This window comes from Leptonychotes weddellii, chromosome 3, assembly GCF_054177405.1.
Source record: "Leptonychotes weddellii isolate Sample4059 chromosome 3, ASM5417740v2, whole genome shotgun sequence".
NCBI classification, from domain to species: domain Eukaryota; kingdom Metazoa; phylum Chordata; class Mammalia; order Carnivora; family Phocidae; genus Leptonychotes; species Leptonychotes weddellii.
In genome coordinates, this window is record NC_138371.1 from 67,654,635 (window position 1) to 67,665,289 (window position 10,655).

Genomic DNA, 10,655 nt, shown 5'->3' on the forward strand with positions numbered 1-10,655 from the left:
ATGACCCAGTATAACCATGTGAAAGTTTGCAAAAACAATACTATACTTAGCCTTAATATGTTTTATGTACACTGATATTTTTGATTCTATTCAATTCTAGTCCATTTTAACCTCATTTATTCTATTTCATTTTTTGAATGGTGGTACCACCCAGGAAACTGATTTCATTCCCCACTAAGGAATAGTAGCCTATAGTTTAGAAAGTACTTTCCAAGAGGGCTATCTCTCATGGATTCAGATTCTGGCTTTCTCCTCATGCATCCATGCTGCTTGGCTTGCTGAAGATGCCCTTCCCTCCCAAGATTCCCTCTCTGTTATGAGAAAATTTCTGTTCCATCTAATTGTCTTAATAATTCCACTCCAATCTTGAAAAGGATACAGCTTTCTTGTAGCTACTCTTTTTGAACATAGACATGTGTTTTGTAATTTTTCTTAACAAAATATACAGAGTCTTACTTTTGACAAGATTTTACTGAAGGCTTGAGTATAAAGTAAAGAAAGTACAACTCCTAGGAATGGCAACCCTGATAAACTATTGAGGTTACAATAATATTATGTCTGGGAATGCTTCTATGCTAACCTTGTGGCAGAGGGCATGGCTAGAGTATAGATGAAACAATAGTGGCCATGAGCTAAAAATGGTGAAGTTGAATGACAGGTACGATGGGATTTGATATGCTATTCTCCTGTTTCTGTTTGTGTGTGAAATGGTTCATAATAAAGGGTGAAAGAAAAAATAATAAACAGGGAGGGAGGAAAAGAGAAATAGCAAAAGAAAAGGAAAAAGAAATAGGAGAAGGAAAGAGGGAGAAAGGATGAGAGGGAGAGAGGAAGGAAGGAAAGAAAGAAGGAAAGGAGAAGGGGAAGTGACCACTCATAACCCTTATCTCAAATTTGATCTCAGAATGCCCGAGTCAGCTCCCTATAGCTTCTGTGTGGCAGGACCTAATGTTTTCCCATCTCTGCAAGGAATATGCCCTTGTCCGACACCTGCATATTTAAAAGGCTTTCTCAGGTTTTAAAAAAAAAAAGGACTTCTTATTCAAAGGTGAAGACTGCCGATAACTTTTGAATGGCCAGCTTTTCAGCTTTGAAAATTTCAAGGTCTAGTTTCCATAGACATATATGCACATGAATATATATGTAATGGCTGTTCCTTCTATTAACAGATTCTCTTAAAATCCTTTCTGAAAGAAACTACTCTTCCCTGCCTCCCCTAGTTTAAGAAACCATAGAGTACTGTGCATTGCTTTTCCACCCCCTACCATTTTAGACCATTGTCCAAACAATACTTCCCCCAAACTTCCTCTCTATAGACCCTTTATACACATGCTCTATATCCTCAATACTATTTGTTTTGACCTATAGGATATTTCATCCAATATGAAAATTCTAGAATTTGACTTATTATTACTACCTATGGTAGATTATATTCTAGTTGTTCAACAAATACTCTTTCTTCCTCCTCCCAACCTACCTCCAGATAAAGAGTATATTTCTCTGTCCAACTGACTTTGGGCTTGGTCAGAGACTTCAATTATCTTGCATGATTGAGTTTGCCCTCTGGAGCCCATACATTTTGCCATGAGAAGAATATGCCTGTTAGCCACTGACTGGTCCAAGGAGAATGAAAGACACTTGGAACAAAGCTGGATTAGACCCACAACTTGAAGCTAAGCTTAAAGTAGGTCCACCAATTCATCCTCTCTCTCACACACAAACATACACGCACACACACACACACGTGTGTGTGTATGCACTGAAATGCCATTTTTAAGACTAGAGAAAGAGGCATGTTTCCAAAAGAATTGTGGGTGTGGCTTTTTAATACTGGAATTTGACTGGAATCAAATGTAGAGAAAACCATTGAGGATTTAGAGGTAAATCCTGGCAATAGTGCTACCAACATGGACTGGACAAAAAGAGGCTGAATCAGTTGGAGAGGTAAAATACCTCTCAACTCCCAATTTTCTAAAAGCTGAAAGTAGGATGAGTAACTTGTTCAGCAGCCAAGAAAGGCATATTTTTCAAAGGCTTCAGCTTCATAAGCTGAAATGGCCAAGGAGGGTGACTGAAAAGGAAGGGTAGATTCAAGAGCCATGGAGTATGATGAACTGATAGGGACTCCTAGGGAGGGCATCTGGGACCTGGTCAAGGAATATGCTCTACCGTAGGGAACCTGGTGACATTACACTAGCAGAATTTAAGAATGTGAAGGGAGCCTGACTGCTACATGTGTCCCATTCTTCCCCTCTTGCATGAGTTCACCATAGTTATCCTTCCTTATTCCAGTATTGTTTTGAGTTTGCGTGTGTTTGATAAAAGACTGGGCACAGATAACTTGTCTTTTTAAGTGTATAGGACTCTACTCTCCCAAGACCCACAGCTGTACCTATATAGATAATAATGTTCTAGACTTCAAGCCTGATGTCATGATTGGATGAGACTTTGGGGAGCTGAGTGTATTTTGCACATGGGAGGGACATGGATATTTATGAACAGGACAGATTATTGTTCAGCAAATATTCACTTTCTCTCTACCACCTCACCTCCATGCTGGAAGTATAAATCTCTATACCCTTGACTTTGGACTTAGCAAATATGATTCGTTTTGGCCACCAGGATGTTGGCTGGCATGAAGCTAAAAGTGTGCTTGTATAGTCAGGCTTTCCCTCTTGTGCCCCACCTTTTGCCATGAGAAGAATAGCTGGTCCCCAAAAAGATGAGAATTTTGTGAAACCGACTTGAACCCAGTCCAAAGCTTCCAGTCAAGATCAATTGAAACCAGCCAAGATCAGCTGAGCTCAAGACAACAGGCAGACAAATGAGTGAAAAACAGCTGTTGTTGTTGTTGTTGTTTTAAGCTGCTGGGTTTTGGGCTGGTCTGTTACATGGGATTATGGTAACCATACATGAAAAATAAACTATCCTGACCCTTAACTTCACTTTCAGCACACCAACATCCATGTTTCTGACTTTTTCAATACTGTGGCAGCCTGATTCCTTGACGTCCATTCTAACTAAATGGAGAATGTTTAGTTTAGTATAGACTTTGGAGTCAGACACATAAGAATTTAAACCTCAACTTGGTCATTTTCTAGTTGTATGCCTTTCAGAAATGACCTATCCTTCTTGAATTTTAGTTCCCTTTTCTAAAAAATAAGCAAGATTATATTTAATTCATATAATAGTTGTGAGGATTAAATGAAACACACAAAGTCAATGAATAAATAATTATTATACCTCTACTATATGCTCTACAAGCATACCTCATTTTATTGTGCTTTGCATTCCTGCACTTGGCAGACTTGCATTTTTTATGCAAATCCAAGGTTTGTGGCAACCCTGTATGGAGCAAATCTACTGGTGCCATTTTTCTGACAGTTTTGCTCATTTTGTGTCTCTGTGTCACATTTTGGTAATTCTGTCCATATTTCAAACTTTTCCATTATTATTACATTTGTTATTGTGATCTGTGATCAATGATTATGACTTATCCAAATGATGGTTACCATTTTGAGCAATAAAGTATTTTTTAATTCAAATATGTATTTTTTTAAACATAATGCTATTGCACACTTAGTAGACTACAGTATAGCATAAATGTTACATTTATATGCAGTGGGAGACCAAAAAACTCAGTTGACTCACTTTATTGCGGTATTTGTTTTATCGCAGTGGTCTGGAGCTGAACCCACTATATTGCTGAAATACGTCTCCAAATCACATGAGGCTTCGGATATAAAGAATTCTGCTCTCATGTAGATTGAAGACTAGCAAAGAATTCAGACATAAACAAATTAAGAGACATATATTGGTCCCCACCAAGTTTAGAGTCTAGCAAAGAAGTCAGGTTTGAACTCTTGAGCAAAAAGAGGACAAAAGTCCAAGCAACACACATCATACCTTACCAGCTGGAACCAAACCTCATAGAACACCATCCATTAGAGAAAGGCTCTAGACAGGGTTGGTCACAGGGGTGCGGGTCCCATTTCCCTTTCATTCTATAGCAGCACAGATAAATGGAATCCAGGTAATCATCAGACTCCCGGGAAAGGTAAATTCTTGTGGGGCTTTTAAGCTGCATGGTTAAGATGGAACCACTTCCACTAATGGTTTGACCAGAAGGGCATGATCAAGGATATGACATGGTAGAACCCTGATATAGGCCTTATCTTTCAAAACTTGTGTTTTTATTTGGAATAACACAAGCTGTTCTTCTGCTGTGATCAGGTTTGCGGTTCAAGCTTTGCAGTTCCTGCTGAATGCAGCAAGCCAGAGGAGGTATTCGCCACATTAATATTCATGGTTGCGGCTGCGATCCAAGCCATGGAGTTGACCAAGATTGATTGTCTTAAGCAGTGGGCCTTGCCAGGTTCCATGAAGCTTTGCAGGAAGCCTCCTTCCATATGGCAGCCCCCAGAGATCAGTCCTGTACAAGTTTGTCTTACCTCTCAGTCCATGCCCTGATCCTAAGGGGTACCCTCTCATTATCGAGCCACTGTCAGCAACGTTCCCCATTTCAACCTATAATCTCTGAGGTGCTGGCCTCTGATATTCCCATAAGAAACACTCGAGGACAGTGAGGAATTCCAGGTGACCATATCCAGTGTGTATGAATCATGGACATCAGAAGCAGGCAAGAGAGGCATTTGTAACATTAGCCTGGGGAGCACGTATTGTTCAGGCCATAAAGTTTAACAGCATTGGTGTCTGGGTTGCAGTCCTGAGGTCTAGGAAATGCTACTAGGACTTATAACATTACTCCCAAGTCCATTTCAGTGATTGAGGAATTTATTTATTTATTTTTTCCTGAAGCAAAGACAAACTACACTCCATGGCTTGCTCAGCCTTAGGTGCTCTGATCCATGATTGACAGTCTCCAATTCAGAACTAAATCTTATTTCAAAACTCTAGTCCTAGGGAATGTCCTGGCTGGCAGAATCAGTCACAGGCCTGGGCAGCTGCTGTCACTCTTCTTAACACCAAGAAGTGACACTGGCCCTAATCTCCTGCTTCATATGGGATAATCCCCATTAGATCATGAGAGTCTAATTCCCAGACTCTCCTTTCTGAGTTTGGTCTACAAGCGAAGTCCTCACTTACTGATAATATTTATGTATGTTCCTGTTTCACAGAGATGTTCATCTTGTTGTTGCAACTGACTGTTGTTTTTTGGAAATATCTATCATTGCTTGATGTCTGGAGGGGTGTGTGTTGGGGGTATGTTTGTTTAGTGTTTTTTATGCATGAACTCCCAAGACACCTGCATTGAAACTCCTTATATTCCTTTTTATACTCAAGCCAAACCATGGCCTTCTTTATTTCTCCTGTGTCCTTATTGTCCTGCCTCGGTGCCCATGCTCTTCAGTTTTCTGTCATTCTGTTCAAATTCTATTAGTTTTTGCCTATTCAATTCTCAAGTCACTTTCCGAAAGCATTCCTTATTCCTACCAGCCAGAAGTAATAATCCCAGGTCTGACTTAATAGGACACATTATCCATCTGTCTCTTTGAGGACCCTTTAAGTATTCTTTCCACAGATGTTTAGGGGCCCATACTGTGTCAATACATGTACTCGGTTCTGCTGCTAATGGAGATGTAACTCATCCTTTGAAGTCTTGTAGATTGTGCCTATTTATGCACATGATTTCTTTCCCCTATTGAATTAAAGGTTCCTTGAAAGCCAGAAAGTCTATTTTGTTCTATTTATTCAATTTTGGCCCCTTGTGCAAAAGCGATACTCACTGAACTAATACAAATTGGATACACGAATAAACTCATGAATAAATCAGATGATATATTCTCAGCCCCATGCAATTGTACTTACTGAGAGTGACCATGTTTTCTACATTTTGGGCTCTCAGGGTCTAGAACAGTGGTCTGTTATATGGTTACATTCAACAAGTAATTGTGGAGAATGATGATGGTCATATTCCAATTTGTATTTTAGTCAACTGACATGTGGGAATCTCATCACAATATAAAGTATATTTTTAAACCATCTTATTATAAATATTCTATATTAAAGGTTATTGATTAAAAAGTACTTTATCCATTTGTGTCTCAATACTGAACTAGAACTTTCCTTCGTTTTATAATGTAAGTTATATTGTGTAAAATGTTGTCTTCCTTCAGGATTTTAACCAATTTCTCTTTCCCCCATTGCACTAATTATTTCTTATTTTATCTTTACCTTTATGTAAAGTCCTGCAGAAAATTATTTGAAGACTCTGTTTTTTTCATCTTCCAATTGGATTTCCCAATTCCGATGAAGCAAATGCAGGTGTCTTTCTTCTAAATTCTCGTATTTCGGGGCGCCTGGGTGGCTCCGTCGTTAAGCGTCTGCCTTCGGCTCAGGTCACTATCCTAGGGTCTTGGGATCGAGCCCTGCATCGGGCTCCCTGCTCGGCAGGAAGCCTGCTTCTCCCTTTCCCACTCCCCCTGCTTGTGTTCCCTCTCTCGCTGTGTCTCTCTCTGTCAAATAAATAAAATCTTTTAAATAAATAAATTCTCATATTTCTTCCTTTAATGTTCTCCGTGTAGTTTCCTCTCATTCCTCTGCCATGGGATTGCTGGAAAGGTGATTGCTGGTTCTAAACAATACCTGTTTAAACCCCAGATAACTAAGGTTTTGGATGAGAATCATATTCTTCGTAAGACATCTAAGGACACTTTATTTCTCTTGATAGTCATAATTTTCTAGAAAAAACTACTTCATATTTTAATGTTCTTGACTTCTTCATACCATATGCAGATTTCAAAAGTTACACCCATAAGGGCAACATTAAGAATTCTCAGAAATTATCAGATTCAAGACTACTGATTAAATACTTTTCAGAAGACAGGAGTTTTACAGGACGAGGGGAATATGTGGTTAAGATAATTGAATGTAGTTACCTTAATCTTTATAACACACTGCTTCCAACTTCATTGCCTTTTATTCCTGCAGCTTCCCTGACACTAAAGCACTTTCCATTTGTTCAGTGAAATTTTAATAAAAGGAGAAAACTGCTATGTTATTTTCCCAAATGTTTACTGTGTGCATTTCTCATTTGCCAATGTTTTGATTGGCAGCTTTATATGACCCTGGATTTTAATTTTATATGAAATTTGATGGGAAGTATATTTTAGAAGTCATAATCGAAACTGACTCCTGCCCCCTGTATGTGTCTTTCTAAGGAAGTTGTTGTTTCCCTAAGTGGAGATTGATAGTCCTGAGACACAATGAGGATACCCATTAACAGGCTAAGATCTCTTGCTGTTTGTGGAAATAAATAAATAATTGCAAATCCTATGAAACATGACTTTGGTGGAAATAATTTAGTACATATTTGTTACATTTTTATAAGTTTCCTAAAATCTCCTGGATAGCTTTCATTTTTGGTGGGGTTTTTTTGGGGGGGGGAGTGGAGGAGGGTCTTTTGAATGCCTTCTGACTAGATAGAGCATAGAGCAACAGGGGCAGCGGCCGTACAATGAAGGAGCTACTTTCATTATTGCCTTTGATTATCATCCTCAAGACTATCTGTTCTATGTTCTCTAGGCTCCAGCTATGGCAAGTGCAAGTGTGGCCCATGGAACAGAGCATTGGCAGCCCTTGGCAGCGTGTTACAAACTCAGAGTCTCAGGTCTCACTGCAGACCCACCCAGTAAGAATCTATATATTAAAAGAAACCTCAGGTGGGGGCGCCTGGGTGGCTCAGTTGCTTAAACGTCTGCCTTCTGCTAAGGTCATGATCTCAGGGTCCTGGGATCGAGCCCTGCGTCAGAGTTCCTGCTCAGCAGGGAGTCTCCTTCTCCTTCTGCCTCTCCCCCCACCCCCCAGCTCATGCACTCTCTCTCTCTCAAATAAATAAATAAATAAAATCTTTTTAAAAAAAGAAGTAAAATATATGGAAATACAAGAAACCTCAGGTAATTCCCAGGCCTTTCACATTTTGAGAAGCACTGCTCTAGGTAAATCTGTTGTATATTTTCAGACCATTCCCACACTTTTTTAAAGTGGATTTTAAATATTTCTCATGCCCCAACTTAGTTCCCCTTACCATAAAGTTCATATGGTCCAGTCATCCAGTGTCGGAGAAGGAAGTTATCATTACAGTGGTGGGGAAGAACATCCCAAATTTCCAGCTAATATGAAGCTATCACTTTCTGCAGCATTGTTTCTTTATTTTAACTATTTGGATGGAAAAACTGTCCAAACTCTATCACATATTTCCTAATCTCTGAAAATAGGGTGAACTAAACATAATTTAATCTTTTCTTAAAAATACTGGTTATTATTATGAATTTCAACAATAACACTGTTGGAAACAAAAATAAGCTTAAAAGTTAGTGAGTTATTCTGGCATTAATAAATCTTACAGGACTTTCCACAGACTACTACGCTGTTTTAATTAACTTCTTTCTTATTTTAATTAATTTCTTTCTCCCCCCACCCCTTCATAGTAAGGTCACTTTTTCATTAAGTGTCACCGCTCTGAGCAGGATTCCTTCTTCCCACTCATGTTATGACGTCTGCTTACTCACACGACTCTCCGCCCTATTGTGGCAGGTTGCTCTTTCTTGTTTTACTGTGTTTATTTTTGCTGTTGTCTAGAATTTTTCTTTACCTTGTTTCTGCTTTTTCTTTCTGCTACATATTATCCCATCTGACAATTTTACGCTTTTGAATTGCAATATTTAGTCCATTTACATTCAAAGTACATAATGATACATTTAAGTTTCTATTTACTATCTACATAACTATACTAGCTCTATATCCATATACTTCCATTGAATCACCTGTTTTATGCTACTTTGTTCTATTTTAATCCCATTTATTTTTTAAAATTATATTTTATTATCATTCATTTTAATCCTATTTATATATTTTTTAAATTCTGCATGCATATATATTTTAAATTCTTAAACATATTTTTATTGTTTTCACATTGTTATGTCTATACACTGTTACTACATTATGTCCAGTCAGTATTCATTTATGTTTACCTATCTATTTACCCTTTTTGTTGCTCTCCATTTCTTTGTGCAATTTTATGTATTTTTATACTTCTCAGATTACAATTTTCTTTTAGCACTTTATGATGTCATTCTATTGTCTTTTGCTTCCATCATTTTTTATTTTTATTTTTTTTTATTCTTATGTTAATCCCCATACATTACATCATTAGTTCTAGATGAAGTGGTCCAAGATTCATTGTTTGTGCATAACACCCAGTGCTCCATGCAGAACGTGCCCTCCTCAATACCCACCACCAGGCCAACCCATCCTCCCACGCCCCTCCCCTCTAGAACCCCCAGCCTGTTTTTCAGAGTCCATCGTCTCTCATGGTTCGTCCACCCCTCCGATTTCCCCCGCTTCATTCTTCCCCTCCCGCTACCTTCTTCTTCTTCTCTTTTTTTTTTTTCTTAACATATATTGCATTATTTGTTTCAGAGGTACAGATGAGGCAGCTGTCTGTTTCATTGTTACTCTGTTGAAGATAATATTCTTCTCTGGTTACTTTCAATTTTTTCCCCTCTGGTTTTCAGTTCTCTAACTCTATGTGTCTAGGTGTGTTTCTCCTTATATTTGACCTGCTCAGACTTAAAGACTGTCTTGAGCCTGTGGGTTGGGGTACTTTGTTTGGGAAAATTCTTAGCATCATCTCTCCAAATATTGCTTCTACCCCATTTTTTGTTTTCATTATTTCTGGGACTCCAGTAACACACACGAGACATTTCCTTTTGTCACAAAGGTCCAGAAGTTGCAGAAGGAACATCTGCTTCTGAATGGATTCAAATAGTCCACAAAGAAAGTGTGCTGCTGAGGCAGTGCAATCAGAGGAACTAATACAAGAAAACAGAACCTCAGAAAAATGAGATAATATGTGCAACTGCTTTTACCTGGTATTTCAGGTTCTTGATGTGGGGAAAAGACTGAGATTCCAGAGTCCAAAGCGTCCACTTTCCACACATTTCACAGGTTGCTAAATCAAAGAAGAGACTTTATTTATTTATTTATTTATTTATTTATTTATTTATTTATTTATTATAGGAGCATGGTCAGATTTCAAGTCCTGTTTTCTCATGTCCTGTGGTACAATAACAATGCACACAGCATTGGTTCTAAATTTTTTTTTTTAAAGATTTTATTTTATTTATTTGACAGAGAGAGAGAGACAGCTAGAGAGGGAACACAAGCAGGGGGAGTGGGGGAGGGAGAAGCAGGCTTCCCGCGGAGCAGGGAGCCCGATGCGGGGATCGATCCCAGGATCCTGGGATCATGACCTGAGCCGAAGGCAGATGCTTAACGACTGAGCCACCCAGTGCCCCTAGCTCTAAATTTAAATAACTCTACATTTGAATCCTGGCTCTACTATTAAGTATATGACCTAGGATACATTAGATAATCCCTCAGAAAAGGTTTAGACAGATTTGAAATGGGAATAGTAATAGTAAAAATATTTTGGACATGGGCGCCTGGGTGGCTCAGTTGGTTAAGCGACTGCCTTCGGCTCAGGTCATGATCCTGGAGTCCCGGGATCGAGTCCCGCATCGGGCTCCCTGCTCGGCAGGGAGTCTGCTTCTCCCTCTGACCCTCCTCCCTCTCATGCTCTCTGTCTCTCATTCTCTCTGTCTCAAATAAATAAATAAAATCTTTAAAAAAAA